The sequence below is a fragment of the Nesoenas mayeri genome (genome assembly GCF_963082525.1).
Source record: "Nesoenas mayeri genome assembly, chromosome: 1".
NCBI lineage: Eukaryota > Metazoa > Chordata > Aves > Columbiformes > Columbidae > Nesoenas > Nesoenas mayeri.
The window spans coordinates 145,145,614-145,167,877 of NC_137541.1; the positions used below are offsets into that span (position 1 = coordinate 145,145,614).

Sequence of the window (22,264 nt, forward strand, 5' to 3'; positions counted from 1 at the left end):
AGCTGATGTGAAGACTGCCGTGCTGCCGATGCTGGGCCGGCGAGGGCCTCTCCGCCACGTTTGGGCGAGGATTACTACGGCAGCAGGCACCACCGGAGCTCCGCCGCATCGCCCTGCAGCCTCGCTGCCTGAAAGCCTCTGGCCAGGTCAGGGGGTGACCGCCGGCCTGGGCCCGGCTCCCCCCGGGCCGCAGGGCTGGCTTCCCGTGTTTACTGCCCGAGCAGGGGCTGTGCGGATGCACCGCTGCCTCCCTCAACTTCTCCGCTCGCCGTGGTTTGGCCTCTGAATGAAACCCGCCCAACTGGACAGAGTAAGTTAGCGGGGAGCAGCGCGTGGAGCGACGGGGCTGGGGCCCAGCGGGGCCGTGCCCGCCGCCCCTACCCCGCCGCGGCCGTTACCCCGCGGCGCTGCCCAGGGCAGGCGTAGTTTACTCTCGCAGCCCTCTCCGGGCGGCCAATGGACAGCGGCTGCCGGCGCTGTGGCCGACGTGGCTCCGCGCTTCCCTCGGCGCCGGAGGCCGGTGGCCAGCGCCCTCGCTACCTGCCCCGCTCCGCCACCGCCGGCTCCTCTAACACTGTGGAGAGCAGCGCGACGATCTTTGTGTGAGTGTGTGCGGGGAGTGTGTGCGCCAGCGGCTCCCTCGCGGGCCGCGGGTGTAACGGCGCCCCTGAGTGGCTGGCGTGCCCGTCCCTCAGCGCGCCGGCCAATGGCGGGCCGGCTTATATCCCGGGGAGTGTTGTGGCGCTGCCCGGGTTGCATGGCTCTGTGTAGAGCCGCGTTCCGCGGGCGCCGAGGCGGAGGGGCTCCGCTGCGCGCCGCGCCTCGCTCCGGCCCAGCGGCGCGCTGCCCGCTCGCCCGCCGGCCCCGCCGAGGTGAGTGCGCGCCGCCCGCCGCCCCTCACCGGGCGGCAGGGAGACGGACGGAGACGGGCAGCGGCAGGCAGGGAGAGGGGTGCCCTCGCCCCACACTTTCTCCTGCGTGCCCCAGCGGCGGAGCAGCCCCCCCGGGCCCCCTAGCGTGGCGGCGGGGGTGGTGGGGAGGGAGGCGCGGAGCTTCCCCTGACCTGCGCGGCGGCTGCCGCGGCTCGCAGTCACTTTTCCTCCCTCTCATCAGCCCTGCCTTCGTTTGAAAGTTTGGGCAGGGGAGAACGGGTGGGTCGGTGCCGCCAGCCCTCTGCCCGGCCGGGAGGGCAGGGGTGACCCGGAGTGTTTCACCGGGGCTGGGGGGCGAGGTGAATTGCAATGCGGAGCAGTGCATTTAAAAATAATAATAATAAAGCACCCAGAAGAAGCAGGCGGCAGGGGTAGGCCAGCCAGTGCCAGGCTGCGTTTGAAACCAGGCACCTCTCGCCGCCACAGAGAGAGAGAGAGGCAAGAGCAGCGGCGGCGGAGGAAGGGGAAGGAGGGCGAGGAGGAGGGATAGCCATCGGCCGCCGCTCGGTGTGTGCCTCCGGGGTGGACTTGACAGGGAAATCGCGGCAGGCAGAAACGAAACTTCATCCCGAGGGGCGGCGAGGGCGAGGCGCGGGGGAGAGTGCGCGGATCGGTATCGGCTGCCGCCGGCCTGGAGGGGCTCCGCGCCGCCGCCGGGGAAGAGGAGCGGGGGGGGATATAAAACCGGAGAAGGAGAGGGAGCCGATCCGGCAGCCGCACGGGGCGGGTAGGGGGGGGAGTGGGAGGAAAAATCCCGGCGCCGACCCCGACAACAACAGCGGCCGGGCTCGGCCGGAGAGTTGGGCTGTGCGTTTTCCGGTAGTCATCGGCGATGCACCCGGGGCGGCGACAGCAGCGGCCCCGGTGGGCAGTGGCGGGGGGTGGGGGGGACCGGGGCGGGCGGCCTTGCCGGGGTTTCGCGTGGATGTGGGATTATGTTGTGTCAATAAGTTTAAGGTGGAGAGGGAGAAAGGGAGGCGGGCGGGGGCCGGGGTGGGGAGGCGGCGGCAGGCCTCGGCCGCCCGAAGTCCTATTTCTGAAGGTAAGTTGTGACATTGGGTGGTCGCGATGACAGAAAACTTGGCGGGGGGCGCCCCGGGGAGGGGGCGGCCGCCTCGGGGAGGGCTCTCTCCGCCGCCGGGAGCCGGATGGGTGCTCAGCTGTTATTTGCTGCTGCGAGATCGGGTCGCTGGTAAATTACAGAAAGCAGCCCTCCTCCTCCTCCCCCCCCCCCGCCAGCCGCTTCGCTCTTCCTCCTCTCGGGTTTATTTGCAATGTATGAAACTTGCATGGCTGTGAGAGGAGAGCCGATCCAGTGTAGGTTTGCGAGGAGGAGGGGGGAAGGAAGGGTTGGAGGCAGGGGAAGGGAGGCAATCGCGTTAATCCCGGGCGCCGCACGGCAGCAGGTTTGCGTTAGAAATATCGGTGGCAGCCCGCCGCCGCTGCTGAATGAGGAAGGTAAAACGAAGCGATGCGAGAGCCGCCGAGGCGACATGTACGGCGGCGGGGCGAGAGGCACCGGCAGGCGGCTGCCCGCCCCCTCCCTGCCTGCCTGCCTGCCTGCCTCCTCCCTCCCTCCCCGCCGGGGCGGGGAAGGACCGTGCCCGGGTCTCCCCCGCTCGCCGCCAGCCGAGCCGGGGGGCCGCGGGGCTTTAACCGTGTGCGGGGCGGATTCGCCACTTTTTCCGGGGGAGGCCCGCGGTTAAAAGTTTTTTTCTGGAGGTGAGTGTGAGTGGGGAGGCCGGGGCGCCGGCAGGCCGGCGGTGGTCACTCGGGCCTGGGGCGCCGAAACCATTGCCCGTCCTGCTGGTGACACGTCCAGGTCCCGCTGCCCGGCGGAGCGGCGGAGGGGCCCGGCCCGGCCGCCGGGGCAGGGACGGGGTGCCGGTCTCCATGTGGTTCTCCCGGCGGCGGCGGCGGCACCTCCTCCCCGGTGGCAGCGGCGGCGGCAGCAGCGGGATCATCGCCCGGGCCCGCGGGGAGGAGGAGGGGAGCAGCAGGGAGGTGTTTGCTGCCAGCCTGCCTCGCCAGATCCCGCCGGGGAGGGCAGCTGGGAGGGCCGGGGAGCCCCCCGCGCCCCCTACCCGCGCCGCCGCCCCTTCCCTGCCCGCTCGCCCGCCCCCAAAGGTGTTGTGCAGACTTTTCCCCCGGGAGGGTGAGATTTATGCGCTGCATTATTGCTCCTCTCCTCCCCCCTCAAAGCAAGATGGACTCTCTCTTCTCTCTCTCTCTCACTCACACACTCTCTCTCTTTCTCCCCCCGTCTCCCTGTGTCTTGTCAGCCTTCAAGATCGACATTTTGTAACTAAGATGCAAACTTGATGATGACCGAGGGCGGGGGGTCGCGGGGGGGAGACGGGGGAAACCCTGGGGCACGGCGGTCTTTCTCCATATTTGATACCTTTTCTTTCCACCCCACCCCGGAGCCCGGATTCCGGTGGCCCTACACTTTGCACGGGCGCGGGTGGGCGGCGAGCGGGCGGCGGCTGCGAACGCTGCTCCCCCCGCGGCGGCCGGGGGTCTCGCCGCTCTCCCCGCGGGCCGCGGTGGTGGAGGGGCCCGCTGGGCGGTCGCAGGACTCCGGGCGGCTCGGCTGGACTCTGCCGGGGGCGAACGGGCATTACCTGAAACTGTGTTACAGCGTTGCAGCCTTCCCTCAGTCCGTCCCTCTGTCTGTCTGTTTGTCTGTCTGTCTCTCTCCCCGGGTGGATCTCGTACCTGCAGTCTGGCGGCTTATTCTTCTCGTTAATTTTGCGTTGTTTGGCTTATCCACGCGCGGGGATTGATGGCTCACTTGTGTAAGTTCCCGGGGGTTATTGTTATGTATGCCTCCTTGCAGATGGTGGTCAACTTTCTGCCTCTTATTTTGTTAATGCATGCGTGTTTCTTCGTGTGTGCATGTAAATAATTACGTGATGCATCCCTATGTGTACGTATATATGTCTGTCTGCACGCATAAACATCCATCCGTGTGTACGAGAGGCACAGAGGAAAAATAACCCACCCTGCTGATGCACACTTAGATGATTTGCTCCATTTGCCCAGTCCTGGTGCCCTTTAAAGACACGGTGCATCTTTTGTTTGCTCCTTACAGTTTCCTGCGACTGTCATCTTGTTTTAATGACAACTTATCTGGGGTGGGGGTGAGGAGGAAGCAAGTTTCTAGTTGTGGGATCTCTCCTCTCGCTGGCGTTGTGGTGAGTTGCAATATTGTAAAATCATGGTGTGCTGATGATGTGCCTTTATTTGATACTTTATAGGTCACTATCACATGACAAAGGCTTTGAGACAGCTTCATCTTCGTCTGTCTGTAATTTCCAGTTGCCTTCCTGGGTAAGTATGTAAACTCTACACACGGAAAAATAACTTGGTTGTTGTTGATAAGATAGAGGTCCTCGTGCTGCCACTTTTTACATGGAAGATGCTTGTTCAGGTTTTAGCGCCTCAGAAAACGTCTTCTCTGGGTACTCACAGCAACTGCTAGATTACGAAGTTTGTATGTAGCGGTGGGTCTGAATAACCTGAGAATTAAAAAGCTGTGTGTATTCAAGTCTCTCTTCACTTCTTTTCTTTTTTCTTAAACCTTGTTTTGTGAAGATAATCAGCTGATTGATTTAGGGCAAAAGTTTTAAACCAAAGTAACATCAGAATGTGTAACACACAGGTCGAGAACTTAATGAGAATGTAAAATCCTTTTAAAATTCAGTGGTAGGAAAAATATGAAAATATAGACAGAACAGGTAATTAGAAATCTCTGGAGGTCAAGAATCAGTGAGAAGTTTAGCAGAATTGTAATACTACGGCAACAGGAGTTGGTTCAGTTTTAACATGTAAAACTGAGAACTAATTAGAAGTCCATCCATGCTCTTTCCGTATTACTGTGTTTTCTTTTGGCATTGATTAATGCAGGTACCTATCAATTTGAAAGACGAATCTTAGTGACTAATTTACTAGTATTCCTAAGTTTTCAGGTACACAACTTTTGTTTTCTTTTAATATGTATGCTGGGAAAAGTTTTGATGCTTTTTGAAGGGTTTGACATCTTTTAAGCTGAAGCAGAAGTGGTAGTTTAAAGATGATGTTCTAAATGTGTGGGGTCACATTCACAGATGACATAAAGTGAATGGCACTTGAAGCGCTTCTCATACAATTGCCCATGGTGGCACTGAACTGCATTTGGCCCGAAATGGGGAAGTGGGAGGTAATATTTTTTTTTATGGTACTATTGTGTACATAATTGAAAACAAGACAAGACATGTATTTGGGGTAAGCTTAGTACTCATAAATGGGAATGATTAATAACATACTCTTGACCTTTTTCAGGCAGTGTATAGCAGACATAGGATAAGTGATGGCCCAAACAAACACACTGGCTCAAAGGGGGCTGTTGGGAGCAGCTGTTCTGGTGTGATATTAGTACCACAAAACTAGTCTTAAGGCTGGAATAACCACTGTGAGGAGATAGTTCAGAGGGAGGATTCTGCCAGTTCCTGTAGAATTACACCTAAATTTCAGTTTTTCAGATTTTGTGGGCAGTGAGGTTGGTATGTGTAGGTCTGAGAGTATAAACACCAAATGAAATTCCTGAAGTTCTTTATGACAGACCAGTTGCACAGGAGAATATTGCTTTCAGTTTTGTGGCATTGCTGACAAGGATCATGTTCTATGTAGAATAATTGGTGCAACAATTTTTACAAAGTAAAAACGCGTTGGGAAATTTAAAAACTGGCAGACAGGTTTCAAACTGTTGTTCAGCACTGATTTCTGAACTTAATTTTCTGTGTTTTCAGGTAAGATTCAGATTAGAGTGATGTAAGTGCCATGGACTTTTTTCTTCATTTGGAGTAATGGCAAAGGGTACTGAACAAGAATAGGTCAGGGACCCTGCTTCAGGTATTATCTTCAGTCATTATCTGGTTTTGGTTTTATGTGATGAAGGCTTTTGGATGCATGGAATTTTGCTCCTAGAAATGAAGTGGTGATCATAATCTGCCCACAGCTGTAAGAGGAGCGGATGTCGATTTTGTGCATAGTGCTAAATCTAGTTCTTAAAAAGAAAAGAGGGGTAGGGTATCTTTTTGGTGAAAAAGGCATAATAGAAGCTTTAGCAGAAGCAGAGCAATACATTTCCTCATAGCTTAAAAAAAAAAAAAAGGTAATAAAAATAATGTGTCTAGTTAAGGGGAGAATAGATATTTCATTAGATTTTCTGTGCTTAGAAACCTCCATTTACTTTAGGGACCTTTTATTTTGGTAAAAGGGAAGGTTTCTCTTATTATACAGTTCTCAGTAAAGTGACCGTTCATTAATGGAGTTTAGCAATTTGGTCTTGACATACAGGAGAGACACCTGCATTCTGATCTCGGTTAATAAGGGCTGGGTGTAATGATGGTGTGTGACATACTGAAAGGGGGTGAGCCGCTTAGCAAGGGGTCTTGTGAATGCTTCAAAAACTGACCCATGGTCTCAAAAGTTTGTTGCATACTTCTGTCCCTCTTTGCACAGCAAGCTGATAAACCATTTCAAGCAGACGCGTAATTTAGCAGAAACATAATTGGTTTCAGTGTTGAGGTAAACTCAAATATTGAAGAAGCTTGCCTTCAATGCATTTGAGTTTTTTGGGGGCTGCTTGCCATAAACATTTCACCTGTAAAACTTCTGTTAGTTTCAACAGGAGGTTTGTTTAGGAAAGGAGTGTAGGAGTGATGGTGAGAGGAATTTGTCCATGTTTATTTTTCTATTCAAGGAAGAAAACCTGTCTCTTTCATAGTTGTTGTGTGAATAATTAAATATATTAAATGTCAGTTTTCCACATAAAATATCAGAGGTAATCGTGCAGTAATTTCATAGCTAACATTTTTCCTTTTCATCCAGAATGTTCTTAATATACTTTATTCGTAAATTACTAGTTCCATAGCTTGTGATACTGTAAGCATGTGAGTATCGTTAAGCAGATGACAAGTCTTGTTAAATTCACTGATACGACTGTTCGCGTTCAAAGCTTAAAGTTGTTCCAGGTTGATGCTGCTCGTGGTCTGCAGGCTGAGGATGCACAAAGTCTCTGAAGCTCAGTCAGTGTGGTGTTAGGCAGGGCAGATTTCTGGTGGCAGTGTGGTATGAAGAATGGAGGCTTTGACCAAGTGGTCTGGGGAGAGTTACCTTTCCACTGTGCGTAGTGATGGGGAAGGTGCAGGTCAGATAGATGAGACCTGCAGTGTGCAAAGTTCTGCTGTCGTGTGAAAGCTGTAAATGTACCAGCAGCGAAATCTGTGTGCCCGGGAGGTGAAGCGCTGCTTCTCTTTCAATGGTATGTGGCATATTAAGTGTTCAGGCCTGCCTGTTTATTTGAAGGTGGCTTCTTGGTGGAGCAAGGTACAATAAATGACATTTGGAACTGAAATGAAACTCCGATTTTAATTTCTGAGCCTGCCACAGGCTATCTCTGTGAGCTCTGGCAGGTGATGTAGCTGAAACCAGAGGCCACTTTCCAAATTTTGGACCCAAGTTGAACATCCCATGCCAGGGGGGCGGCCACTGCAGCAGCCGGCAGAGTCAGCGGCACTGCCATGGCCCGCTGGTGGTTTCCAGGGTCAGAGTTTGCTCTTGGAAGCACAGCTGTGTGTCCCTTTGCCACCTGCTAATGGAGGCTGAAGGTACTTCCCTGTGTCATTGAATGATCCGGTACCTGTATGTTGGGACAGTTTTCCTAGGTGAATTAAGTTGATTTTGAAGTAGTATGGGTACTGTTCTGTCTTACTTAACAATTTATGTTTTATTTGTTAGTTAGGAGTCTGTAAAGCTGGATTGAAATAATATTTGTATGTGTTTCAAAATATTCTTGAGAGGAGACTGGAAAAAGTCACTTTGTGACTTCTCTAGTATTAACTTTATTTCTCTTCCTTCTACCATGTTTCCCCTCCTTCCTAGGGTATCCTTGTGAGCAGCTTTTCCATTCTGTTTTATACCAAAAGATTATTAAGACTTACTTCCTTTTTATTAGTTTATTTTTTTAAGATCAGTGCTGATGCAGTGTTTCTGTCTGAGAGCGGTGTGGTGATGAACCTGCTACTATTGGACTGCGAATTTCACAAAAGACTCTTGCAGCTGTCACCCTTTGGGACAGTTTCAGGAGGGGTAAGACCTAAATCAGCGTAAGGATTGCTCTGACTTTAAGAATGGCTTGATGGGCTGCTGTTAGATTACTTTGCTTGGAAAAGGAAAAAAAAAAACCAAACACATTACTCTCTCAATAATAGTGATATTATTAATAATTGGCAGTTGTAGGCATTGCCTTATTTATGTGTTATGTGTTATGTCCTGTCTGGCGTAGTACACAAGCTGTAATCGCACACCTCGAAACAAGGAACGATCATGTTTATCCCTGGTTTTGGCATCTGAGATATAAAGCAATGAAGGAATGTAGGCTTGTCTGCAGTCACTTAGCAGGTTAGCATTAGCAGGGAATGGAATAAAATTCATATCTGTGTCTTTAGTTTTGTGTTCTTTCCCTTGATGTATCCTACCACTCTGAAGCCTTCCTGGTAAATGTCTACCTGGACATGTGAGTAGTCTCACTGAATTCTGTGCCAGGTGGGCATCTTTTGCTATTTCTCCACTTTCATTCATTATGTTACTTAAAAAAAAAAAAATCCTTCAGGGTAGTGTGAAGTTACTGACTTTCAGTTCAGTTACATTTATTGACAGCAGAGGCTGAAGTAGGAGGAGAGCTTACTTAAGAGTTTTTGCCACTAAATGTGGTATATAAGCTGCTGTGTATACTGCACTATTTATTATATTAAACTATTTGATACTAACTTTCTTGTAATAACTTTTTGAAGTACGACATTGGTTTTCACAGTGAAGTTTTTAAAATGTGTTGATCTGAAATAGTTCTTTACAATTAAATTATTTTTCATACTAATAATCTAATGCAAAATCACAACTAACTTTCTTATGAAACACGGAATTGATGGAAGCAGTTACTTTGACACTGGCAGTATTGTGATAAATAGGGTAACTTAGTAATTAAACTTTTATTTATAAACCTTCTAAATATATTTTATCCTGTAAGATTTTCAGATTTGCTGGTTACTAGTGTTTTGTTACTGACAATATGGGTTGGCTTTGATTTTCACAGTAGGAGTTGTATTTGAGGATGAAAGCGTACTTTTAGTGCCTGACCATAGACCTAATTGTAGTATTCTCAGAATGATAGCAGCATTTTATTATTTTTAGTATTTATAAATTTGATTACATAAAATATGAATCAACAAGGAGGAAAAGCAGGGCTTTGACACTTTCCAGTGTTCATGCCTTTTCCCTTATAGCACACAAATGCATAATGTAATAGCAAGTCCTTATGAGCATGGACAATTCAGTATGTGACAATAAACTAGCTTCAGGCACATTTGAGTACAAAGAAAGCTAGTACACCAAAATTTCAATTTTTAGCAAGGGGAAGGAAAGTTAACAGGATTTTATGAGACTACGCTAAGAAAATCAGTTGCTTAGGAAGCATGGAATTTTTATTGTAAGAAATCTTCCACATGGGTGTTTCGATATAAGAGATTTTATAAAATGTAGCAATTGCTGAAAAGAAGAAACAGCATTTTATTGACCATTCATGTCACAGAGAGCCTCATTCAGCAAGGATAAAAATAATTCAGTGGACTCGCACAACATGGGATCTCTGGAACTTAATTCAAGTGGAAGCTCTCTTGACAAGAATCTTAACAAGTCCTGTCTACACCTTTCCTTGCTGAGAGGAAGTGGGAAAGTGTGTCTTCCCTCTGCCTATTTGCTTTTTTTTGTTTGTTTTTATTATTTTTTTCTTTCTGAAAGGCAACATGTATGTAGCAAGTTGTTGAGGAGTCTGCTTTGAGATGCTGTGAAACCCCACTAACGGCACACCTGGCTGTGGGGTTGCTCTCCTCTTGAGTAGGTTGTAGCAACAGGAAGATTGGGCCATCTGCACTCTCAGGAGGGGCTTAGTCCTGCTCTTCCAAAACCCATAGCTCCCCGTGGCAGGGCTGGGTGCCCACATTAAAGACCTGCTCTTTGATACTATTAATGGGACATGAACTGGCCTGTGGCAGGATTCAGGTGAGGAAAACTTAAACCTTCTCCTGGGCCTCTGGTGGGTCATGGACTGGTGACCACACCGTACTGCTGAGTGTGCTGGGCAATATTCTACTGCTGCGGGGTTGCTGTCTCTGAACCCCACCTGTCAGTTCTTTCTCCGATACACTTTTTCTTCCAGCTACGTAAGGACTGTGTAATAGCCTCAAGTTGCGCCAGGGGAGGTTTAGATTGGATATTAGGAAAGAAGTCATCACAGAAAAGGTTGTCGGGCATTGGAACAGGCTGCCCAGGGAAGTGGTGGAGTCACCATCCCTGGAGGTGTTTAGACGAGGTTCTTAGGGACATGTTTTAGTACTAGAGTTAGCTTAGGTTATGGGTGGACTCGATGATCATGACGGTCTCTTCCAGCCAAGATGATTCTATGACTTTTAAAGATATACCTTGTCAGAAGTTGTCTTTTTCTTGTGTTTTTGTTTGTTTTACGTTTGTAGCAGGGTCATACACAATCAGGAGTTATCTGGCAATGGGTAAGGCACATCAGACAGTAATACTGAGGATTATGTCTCTTGCTGTAGAATAGTTAAGTCTTCAGTCTTTGGCCTGTGTGTTCTTTTATGAACCAAATAATCCTGGTTTTTTATTTATGTATTTGAGAGAATGCATTATTTTGTGGTTATCAAAGCAATAGTTAAGAGAACAACATAATGAGAGATCTGGAGATGGATTTGGATAAAGACAACCTTGAGAGAGAATAGAAGGAGTGAGGGAGAACTTTATTTCTTATTTTATTTTGGCCACTTCGGTGTGAAGTAACTTCATGGAATTCAGTGGAGCTGAAACATATTGATGTTCTGCATTAAAATCTGTCTCTGAAAGTTGAGAGGAAGTTGCTCTTTTTTTGCCAGGTTGATGAAAAAGGCATTTTTGTGGTTGGCCCTGTTTGATTTGCTTTCCACAAGTGGTCTTTGAGCCACATCATGCCTACAGTGATAATATAGTTAGCAACATGCTGATTTTTTTTTTTTTCTTTTTTTTTTCCTTATGGGGTGAAGTACAGGAACATGAATGTATGTTGTCTTAACTACTGAAGAGCTCAGTCCTGCAGCTACAGCTGTGCTATTGGCTTCCTGAAAAAAATCCAGAACCAGAGCTGCATCACCAGCATGCACCCCTTTGCAGATCTGCTGCTTGAAGTTGCTGGTGGCTGTAATTCCTCAGGAAAGCTGCAGATTTCACATTATTTTTGATTGTTGATATGCAGATAGTCCTGCCAGGGTCATGCACCCATTTTGTATGCAGTGATCAGTGCACAAGCTTATGGGCAGTCCCTGACGTGATGATGAGCAGTGCAGGAAGGGCTCGGAATAGAGACAAGGCTGAAATACATGGAGTTCACATAAATGAGAAGAGGGTGGAAGAGCATGAAGCGTGAGAATGCTATTTGGTAGCTGATATGTCTTTTGGCATGTATGCTGTTTTGTTCGAGTGTATTTGCTTCCCAAGTTGGTTGTATGGCTGGGCAAAGAAAGCATCTGATGTACTGCTTGTCAGTGGTTGAAGATTATGGATTTGGGAAGAAGTAGCATTGTCATCTCTACTTCTTGGTGAGTCTGGCTTCAGATGTTCTTTCTCTTTGCAAAAGATTTCTTCATACCCAAATTTCATGTTGTGCAGTGCAAACTTCCTGCCTGGCTTAGTTCTAATCAGCGAGTGCTCCGTGCCACAAACTTGTGAGTTTCAGGGTTTAGCTCTTGTTTGAATATGTCTGTAATTTTTTTTTCTTATTTAAGTAAAATGTCTTTATTTGTATTTCTTCCCTCTAATTTGTTTGAGATACTCTTTCGTACATTGTGTTAAACATCAGTCATCAAGTGCTCATAATATATTTTGAAACGAGTACACAAAATTGCAGCATGCTCCAGCACTGATTATGGAGCTATGGCATACGAATTAATAAGAAAATAAAAATAGCATCATTAATTTCCAGCTGCTTTTGGAGAAACAGAGGTGTTTATAGGGGGAAATTTGATGTCTGCAAAATGAAGAATGACAAAACTGGTAGCAAATATATTAATGGAAGTAGCTATTCACAGTTTACTACTTCTTTTTTGTTGATTAAAAATGGATTCCAGTGCTGAAAGAGTAAGCAGAATCTCCAGTGACATTCTTTGAAAACTGTTGGACTAAGTAAATAGCGCAAGTGTCAGAACTAGAGCAAGGGGAGAAGATTTTCATTTTGATTTTATTTCTTAGCATAGAAAACCTTCAATAGGTGAAGTAAGTTATGGATAGCTAAGTGTAACTGTTTGGTTGAATGTGTCCATTTCCTGTTAATATGACAGAAAACTGCCCATGTATATGTGAGGGAAAAATTACAATTTGTTTCCCTTGTTAGTAAATCAGTATTTTCCCTCATCTCTTGTACATGGTTGTGCTCATCTGTGTCACCTCAGCATTGTGTACTAAAGCAGCAGAAGGTAAATAAAGTCTATGGTTAGAAGTCACCCACACAACTTCTGATGCCGTGAGGGCCATTGCCATGGTCTGGACCATCGGTTTCCCTCGGAGGCCACTGCCAAAAGGATCTGGATGCTCAGCCACAGGTTTCGAAATCTTGTCCTGAGTTTGCTTTTACTTGGGGCTGGCCTTGCTGTTCAGGTGGGAGCTCCAAACAAAGCTCAGGGCCTGCGTGCCTGCAAAGTCTTCCTGGTTTTTAATCAGCAAAGGAAGATCCTGCCCTCCTGAGAGACATGCCTAGAGGAAGCAGATTATTTATTTATAAAGAGAAGTGGACTCTTGAGGATGTCACTGCCGAGCTTTCTGTTTTGTTGCATGGAGCGGCGAGGGGGCCGAAGTGAGCGAGAGGATGCTGGGCTGCGAGAAGGGAAGCACCTGAGAAAACTGGCCAGATACTGAGTTTCATCTAAGAATTGTCATGCTGCTTTCTGTGCCATGGGTGATCTAGTTTCTGTATGCAGTCTTGCTTTCCTGGATGGACCCACAGAGGAGCTGCATTTGAAGTTTGCTGTTGTTCTTCACTTATAGAGACAAAAAGAGAGAAATCAAACCAGGAGGCGAGGCGGTCGACACAGACATCCCCATGCGATTGGTTGCAGGAGAGAAGGGCACAGTGCAGGTCTTCCAGCGAGGACAGTATGTGTTCTTATTCAAGGATCCTAGAGGGGACAAAAAAAATTAAAATCTTTGTGAGCGGGGGATGGTGTTTTGTGGAGCACTAACAGGCTTTGCAGAGATTGAGCAGGGCTGAAGGAAAGAGTGCGGGCAGGCATGGTGAAAGCAGGGAGGCTTTTATACCTCGTATCCCTGGTCCTTGTGAACACCTCTGTACGTGTGCTTACACCTCTGGTGCTCTGACATTCCCGTTATGCCTTTTGAACCGATTTAAATAATTATTTTGGTCAATAATTACTTGGTTTAAATTGGTGCTTTTAGTCTCGTTTTGCTTTGGTATTTTTGTATTTGTTTTCTCAGAAGCAATATCTATTGATAGACGACCGTTAAAATATGTCGCTAAATATAGCCTTTACACTAAACTTGGTACTACTTTTTTGTTAGTTCAGAGGATGCTCTGTATGCCTGCACACTTTCTAAGTGATTACATGACTTACATGCATTTCTTTTCATTGCAACTGTTAAAAGTTTTGATTTAGAACATAACAAATTATGCCTTTTTTTAAGTTGTGGCCTTTACAAATGTCCTATTTAATAAAGCTACACTCGTGCACACAAATTAACGCAAATAGATTTTCCACCTAAAATGTAAGTAAAGTGTTATCCCTAATAAGGTAACTGATTCCGCTGTAACCAAATGCAAGCTTTTAGAACTAGTGGAACTCAAATCTCTCTTTTTCACATGAGGAGGGAAACAAGTTTATCTTGCTTTTTAAATACCCATTTAGTTTCCCAGCTTTACACCAGACTCCATTAAGTGACTCATGAGGCAATGGTGTTTTCTCTGGAAATGCAGTGGAAGTTACTACTTTCAGGCAACTTAGTTCTAAACTTAATGCTTTTTCTTGGTCCTTCAATGAAGACTTACCTGTTAACTGTTTGAGCTTTGTTTACAGTTTTGACTTCAAACTTCTGTAATTTAGTTTAATTTAATAGAAACTGAATTACATAATATTATAGTATAATTTAACATTAGTTTTTCATAATTTAAAGGTAAGTTACAATTTGATATTTCTTATTAAAATACATTTAGCATCAGTAACATGTGATTGAAATTTGAGTCTGATTTCAGAAGGGATTAGTTTGTAACTGTATCAGTTTCTGTGAAGCTGAATATGTTTTCTCAGATGGCTTCAGTATCCATTATCCCAAGTTTCTCTCTGTAATAACAGGTGCCTTAGGCAGTATCTTCCACCATTAAGGAATGCAGTGTAGCTCACTAGGTGACACTGTCACCTTATTAACCTTTTTTGTGGGAGCTAGACCCCTCCGTAGCTTCTAGCAGATGTAGATCAGCAGATACCCGTCCGTTTACATAGACATGTAGTTCACATAAAAAAAAAAATGAAGTGATTATTTTAAAATTGCTGTTGTAAGCTTTTCTTTACATTATGTGACATATGAGACTTTAATGGCTGGGCAGGGAGTTTATAACTTCCAGGAATGAATCTAGCACCACTGGTGTCTAGAAAACAAAAAAGTGAAACCAAATTGGTTACTGGATGCTGAACTTATTATTAGTGTATTAGATGAAGAAAGAGTAAAGAGAAAAAAAATTTGGTAAATATGTCATAGCAACTCTGTAGCCTAACACAGGTAAATAACTCTAACCCCCACCCTGCCAAAATATTAATAGCATCTGGGCAGAGGCAAAGAGCTTGATAACTTGTATTGACTCGGCTGCTCCACACAGTTTTTTCTGCATCGGGGGAACCTTGTAGTAGTATCTGTGACTATTAAGGAATGCGGAGTTAGACGTCAGGTAGTAGAAGAGTTGTGCTCAGAAATGTGGAGTGTGCCTGAGGTCTGGTGGCACAGTTACACAAACTACTCATACATTGCAGTTTTACTCTTCCCCCTCAAAAAGAGGAGTTACATGCTTCAAGAAATGTTTTTATGGCCTCTCTCCCCAGCGCAAACATAGGTTTCATGATCCTCTCTTTGTCGTCTTTTTCTGTATCATTTCATATCAATGTATAGGGTATTCAAAGTCTCAACAGTTATTGTGGTCTTGTATAACTAAATATAAAAAGATAAGATTAGAAAGCTAAACAGATATTAGAAGAAAATTGAAGCAAAGGTCAAAATGCTGTTGTAGGTCACAAATGTTTAAAAGAGTAATTTTTCTTTCTTTTTTTTAAAGAAAACCTCCCTTAAAATATTGAAATGGGAAAATTACTAAGTATTACCTACTCTTTTTCTTAAGAAGAGAGCAAGCCAAAGTAAGACGAATCACTCATCTTGAAGGGGTTGTCATTTTAATTTTCACATACATTTGGTACAAGATCGGTAAGAAAATAAAGTCGTTGCATATTTAGGCAACTTTTCTGATGGAAGTTGTTTATTGCTGAAGCATCCATGTTTTATGAAGCTGCCCGAAAACAATTAGCTCTTTATTTAGCCTAAGTGTTTAAAGAGAATGCTTTACTAATGCAGCTGATTTTATAGTTATTGCATTTCTATAGGATTGAACTATGCTTGTTCTAACTCGCTTTTCCTCCCTGCTGCCCTCTCCACACACACTTAGACATGTGAAATGTTGAAGCTTTCTTCATGTTCAGAAAAGAAGTATTCGAGCCAAGATTTTCTCAGAATTGATATCTTTGAGGGTGTTCTGTCTGAGATGTCTCAGAGAAGCCAGTTACTCAGCATGTGCTTAGCAGTATTTTCCTACTGGGTTACACTGAAATGGGCTACTGGTCAGGATAAAAAATTTGGATATAAAATTCACGTTGGTCTGAATTCAGAGTTGGTGTGAGCTTGTGCAATTCCACCGATGCTGCTGAACAGAATTTGGCTGCGTTAGTCATGGAGATTGTAGCAAAACCAGCTAGGAGCCCTGTGTGTTTAGAATACTGCTGTAACTACATCGGTAATTCTTGATTGGAAGAATGAGACACGCTTGCTCCTTTTTGTTTTTTATTTGTGGGGAAGGGGATTTGATTCCATCACTGCAGTTAAAGCTTGTTTGATTGTTTCTGTTTGGTTTTTTTTTTTTTGCTTTGTAGAGTTAGTCAAGTGGATCAACTTAGTGAAATAACCCCTCCAACATTCTGTATTTAGATTACAGGCACGTCTTTTTCTTGAAATGATTTTATATTCGGGAACTTCCAGAAAATTGTATTTTCACTACGACAAGTATTTCTGCTAGTGCTGAAGCAAACTAGTATTGCCGCTGAGCGGTTTGCCTTCATGGCAGCTCCAGCCCAGCACAGAGGGAGTTGGTTGGGCTGGATGATTCTGAGGTTCTTGTCTTGTTCTATGAGTGGAAAGGCAGGTGTGTGGCCCCAGCCCAAGTGCTCCAAGTTTGTATAAGGTGAGCTGCAGAGGAGTATCCTTTGCAAAGGATCATATGTATTAGTCACTGTCTGCAGAACAGATTCTGTCATTCTCCCAGGTACTTCTCCCCCCATGCCCTCAAAAGCGACAGAGGCAGCTAACCATATGTGTGGTTCCCCGACCTCCTGACCAAAAAGGAGCTGCACTGATGCCTGGGAGCTGTGCCCCGGGAGGTCTGGTCGCTATCGTGCTGGGTTTAGTGAGAACTTCACTATTGACTTCAGTCAAAATAAATTCTAACTTGTAAGAAAACCTTCGTGACTCTCATTGAGGATTCTTTTTAAGGATCATCTGTACCAGCAGAATTACGCTGGTGATTAGTGTGAATTTTACTGTTGCACAAACGCAGGTAAAAGTACGAGCGTGGATGCAGTAACCTTAGAATAAAGGTACAGCATACCACTACAACTTTTTCAGCTATGGAGACCAAAAAACAGTAAAACCCCTTTCACAAGGATGTGCTTGCATTTCTGTAAGGTGGGGTTTTTTGCCCTTTGAGGTATGCCAATATAATAACTGGTACAGAAGTGAGGTGCACATACACAGAAAATTCCTTAACTGTAGACTAGTATCCTGTTGCCATAGTACTTCTTCTGGTTGTATTCTGGTATAGTTGAAACAAGGCTGTTTTCTAAGGTAGACGAATTCATAGAATAACATATAAATTGTACTCTGATGGTGCTAGAACCAAAGAAGAGTGATCTTGGAGTGAGTTTCTAGTAAAGTGTGTCTCAGACACTGAATGAACTTCTTGAAATATACCCTGGGGCATATGCAATGCTGTATCCAGTGCAGTTTACGATTTAAGCACAAATATATTCAGAGGGATGGGTGAAAATGCATTCCAACTCTGCACTTACATTTTAGCAAGCAAATGAAAGGTTAGCACTTCCTTCTAGGATTCCGGCAAAGGGTGAAAATTGTGCTGTCTGGAGCAGGAAAAAACAAAACAAAACACTCCAACAAACAAACAAACCAAAACTACAAAAACACAAAAAGCCAACACTGGCTGGTGCTGCAGTTTTTACCATTAATTTGCTCAATGATCTTGCGCAGATTGCTTCCTCTTTCTTTTTATTCTGTTTCTCCTTTTACAAACTCAGGGTGGTGGTGGCTTCTTCCTTTGTAAAGTGTCGAGCAACTTCTGGAAGAAAAACTTGGTACTGAGTGGTGGGGAGAAAGCTGAGAAAACTTGGCCAGATTTTTTTTTACTTTTTTATTACCATGTGTTGGCTCTATTATAGGGTAAAATAGCAGTTGCATTAATTGTGGTGCTGTTATAATACTTGGGGAAAGTTTTACACAGGGGCTCAGTTTCATTTAATGTTTGTGAAGATCTAGAAAAGATGCGTACTGCTTTTTCTAGAGAGATGGACTTCAGGTTGACTTTTAGCCTTTTCATTGTACCAGAGAGTCAAAACAATTCACTTTCTAAACATGTATATAAATGAAGTCTTTAAGAGTGTGTACTGTAGAACACAGATGGTGTTGTCATTCGTATGTGTTGCATGTTTTGTTAAACAGCACATTATTAGGGTATAATAACACTGTGCTCTCCTATTGTGTACTTTTACAGGCATCAACTAACTACATTTTATAAACATTTCAGAACCAGTGTTACCAGCCCCGTTTTGCAGATTGCAGAGTAGACCCAGGGATGTTCAGGTAAGACCAGATGGCTGGTGGCAAAACCAAGTACAGAACTCCTGAACTTCCTGCAAGTTTTTATATCGCTGTTAAATCCATTATATCAGCTACCTCTTTGTTACTGAAACATCTGCCCTGTGTATGTGCATATGTTACTTTTCCATATTGGTAGGTGAAGAAAATGATAGTGAACTGTCTTCTGTCGATTTCGGGCTTACTGATTAAGTATTTGTGAATTTACCAATCTGTTAGCATCTAAGTTCAGTGCAGAATTCTTCTGCTGCATTTAAGAGCTCGTGCTGTGTGATAGAAACATAACCTTGTAGGTCAGAGCTTTTGGACGTGTTGTTTTGTTCTTCCAACCCAGGGTGTCATCTTTACTCTGTGCTGTGTGAATATTGCCGTCCATTCTTCCTACTTCTCTGAATGTGACTTTTGCAAAGATGCACGAGCATGTTCTGTTTGTGGTTCAAGGTGTGCGAAGGTGATAGAAACATATTTATGCTTGAGTGTTCAGTTGAACTCTATAGCCTGAGCTTCTTGTAGGGATTGGCACAAGTGGTCTGGAAGGAAGTCAGCATTGTGGCACTGTGGGGTTTTGTGGGACACTCTGTAGTTCAGGTCCCAAGTTTAAACTTGTAGTTTCATAGTAGGTCAGTAGCAAAGAAGCCTAATGACTGTCTTTTAAAGCAGATTAGACTGAGAATCCATGGACCTTGTGCTTTTGCTTGTTGGCTACTACTGTTTAGAGCTGTGGACTTTAGTGCCAACCTGGGGTCTTAAGCATGTTCCGCTTTCTTAGTTGTCACAGTCTTGAGCATGCTAGAACTTGATTTCACAGAAGATTCTTAATTTCTTGTTCTCCTTCTGATTTCAAATCCATGTGCTATACTGTGAAATACAATGATAGAAATCTAAGAAGATAATCAGTAAAAATTGGTAGATCCCAAGGGAGTTATTCCCCATCTTTGCTCCACAGTTCCAGCCAGCACTATCAGGGTTTTTTAACTGCTGATCTTTTTTATAAGGCTGCTAAACTTGCATCTTTTGGACTGAGTTTTTCCTGTGTTGAGTTTATCTTTAAAACAAGGGCCATGCGAGGGTCCTCATCTGAGGGAGCTATGAAAGAATTACTAGAAAAAATATTTCTATTAAAGAAAAAAAAAACAAACTGAAAAACAACTTATAAAAAAAACAACAAAAAATGGGAAAGCAGCCTATAGATCTCAAGGAGCTTGGTCTGAAGAATACTGGTCCTGCTTGCTGTCCAAATAATTGATTTTTATTTCACAAATACAAAAGTTTTTTGTTGGGTTGGCTTTTAAGAATTGTGTCTCAGTTGTGGAGAGGACAAAGATCTTTATATACTTGATTATTTTAGGGCCCAGTCCTGCAATGCCTCTGTCACAGCAGTCACCCTGAGCAACTGCAGTTGCAGGATTGAAGCCCTGCATGCAGCTAATCTTACAGGGACCTGATCCTGCTCTGAGACATTTTGGCACAGATCCCTGGGCACGTGCACAGTTCTGAGTAAGCTGTTGTGGCTTGGCATCAATGAAACAATTGGTGAAGATGGATCTGATTGTGGATTCCGGTTTTTGAAGCAGTGAGGTTCCTCTTGGAAATCTGATAAGGCTTGTTACATACAGAACTTTGCAAATTGTGTACAATGAGTGATTTTTTTTTTTTAGAGGTGCTTCTCAAGAAATAGAGACAATTACATTCAGAAATTTCCTTTTTATTCTCTTTAAAATGTGATGCTAAATAGTTGACAGTGAAAGGAGATCAATAAGAATATAGATAAAATACAAACAGAAGGAATAGGTGGTCCAATAGTGTGTGGGGGTTTTTTTGTTTCTTTGGGTATTTTTTAATACTTCCTTCTCCCAGTTAATACACGACTAAAGCAATAAGTTTATGTAACTGCTTGGAATGTTCACTCAACAAAATTTTGCAAAAGTCAAGTAATGTTTTTGCAGAAAAGACATTCTGAGAAAAAACAAAGCAAATCTTACCCTGACAGCCAAGGAGTAGTGTTTCAGATGAGAACCAGACTGAAACTGTGCTGTGACACTTCCTTGACCTGGACCAGATGCTTTTGGCTCCTTAGAAAACCCACAACTTTAAGCAAAGTTAATGCTGGTCAGTTTTTGCTGCTGGTGTTCAGAATGCTGTGGACGACAGGGAGAACTGAAAACCATCAGGTACTTTACAGTCTGCTGTTGCTTGGGAGTGCTGTTACTATCAGGTCCAACTCGGTGACACTCACAGAGAAGGGGATTTCCAGTCGGATGTGGGAAGTGTGTTTATGCTGCCACTGATTCTCTCTGAAGACCATCCTGAAGAATAAGGTAGTAGCTTGGCTACCTGGTACTTCAGGTAGACTGCCATGAGCACGTAGGCAAGCAGAAAGTTAGCCCAGGGATTTTACCACTGCATTGGTATTACTGCAGGATATGGGACTAGTAGAGAAATAAAATGGGAATAAGAGGATATGGCAGGATATGGTTCACTTGCATCAAAGTGGAATTTCTTGTAGGGTCCTAGTATTTTCCTCTCATGCTTTATGGTGTTATTGAGACCTGTAGTGGGTGTTGGATCTGATCCATTCTGGTGCTAGAGCATGCTGTTTCTTCTTCTCTCTAGCCAGGGACTGAAGGTGGCTCTTAGATGCATGTCTGCAGTTACAGTAAGACTGACTTAACGTCATGGTGCTCCAGAGCAGGGAAAAGGCTGAACCAAATAGCTCGTGATGAGGAGATGTCTGTATTCCTAATACCCAGAGCGAGGTAAGAGTACAGTGGTGCCTGGACCATACTTGCGAGGTGTTGGCTGTGTCTGAAGCGGGCAGGGTGCAGTTCTGATCATCCAGATTGAGAATTCTTCTAGAGCTCCCTGCCTGTTTGTCTGTCTGGGTTTCCTGTAGTGGAGATTGAGATGGGTAAGGACAACTGTAAGGAACATTTTGGTGTCTTTCAGACAGTCAGGACACAGACACAGCTCAGTTTGGGAGAGATTCACAGTGCTGGAGCTGAGGTGTGGTCAGAGATTGTCACGAACACATCTGAACTTTGGCTTCTAAATTGTATAGTGATCAGGCCTTTAAGAAGGAGATAAGGTGTTGGGGGGGAAGGAATATAATGGCTATCAGAGACAATCCACTTCTGAAGTTACCAGAGGAGCTTGTGAGATTATAAAACTTTATTCACAAAGACAGAATTTTTGTCCCTCAGGTACACTGCGCCAGCTTGATTAATTGCCTGATGTTTTGCCACTGTTTCAGTCTTCAGCAAAATTGAATTCTGCTTATGCATGAACGAGGACGTTCCTGCTATATTTCCTTTGGATGCGGATCTGTAATTATTGGTTTTGAGTGTATTTATGAACTACTAAGGCCTTTACTAGAGAAGACTTGCTTGTGACATCAGGAAGAGCTATTCCTGTTTTGAGTCTGACAGTTTTTCCTTTACCAGAAAGAGGTTCCCAGGAGTTAAGTTTGCTTACAATTGGCATCAAGTACACAGCACGGTAAATCTCCATTGGGTTCAGTGAAGCAGTTGCAGGATGATTTGGGGGAAGAAATGCTCCCTAGCTCTTCTTGCATTTCTATGCCTCTGTAACAAATCATTTAGTTCCGAGAACAGAAAGGAGCAGGTTCACTGAGGCTGTTGATCAGGTTCATGGAGTCACATCATCCATGCTTCTCTGTGCTTTTTCATTTTTGAGATCTGGAGCAGCAGAGGTTTCGCTTAAATAAAAAGATGACCTCATCTCTTTCCTGGTGTTTGCAGCTGCTGTTGTGTTTTGCACCTCCACAAAGTAGGTGTGACGAGTTACCTGTCCAGGGGTTAATGGACAACACGTAAGACATGAGGATGGAGATCCATGGGTCTTCACCTGCTGAAGTTTTACTGTGTTGGAAAAAACTACTTCCATTCCACTTGTCTCATTCTTCTTTGGAGAACTTCATTCATTCGTTAAGTCGGCCATGTATGATGGGCCGGAGGGAGATGAAGAAAAAAACCCCATTAAATAGGAAGTCAAATTGCAGTTACAAAGTAATCATATGGAGT

At 44.8% G+C, this 22,264-nt stretch overlaps 1 protein-coding gene across 8 annotated transcripts in view; it reads left to right on the plus strand.

The window, feature by feature from the left end:
* Nucleotides 1-760: 760 nt before the first annotated feature.
* Nucleotides 761-22,264, plus strand: part of BBX (BBX high mobility group box domain containing) — a 142,550-nt gene continuing 121,046 nt past the window's right edge. For 3 of the 8 annotated variants that reach the window (XM_080364098.1, XM_080364105.1, XM_080364106.1), the window contains exons 1-3: nucleotides 761-872; nucleotides 4,193-4,265; nucleotides 18,121-18,209. The gene's annotated coding sequence lies outside the window, so the exon portion shown is untranslated. Of the gene's footprint in view, nucleotides 873-1,329; nucleotides 1,440-1,769; nucleotides 1,797-4,192; nucleotides 4,266-18,120; nucleotides 18,210-22,264 lie in introns of those variants that run through there. The other 5 variants (XM_080364102.1, XM_080364103.1, XM_080364099.1 and 2 more) reach the window with 4 other exon arrangements.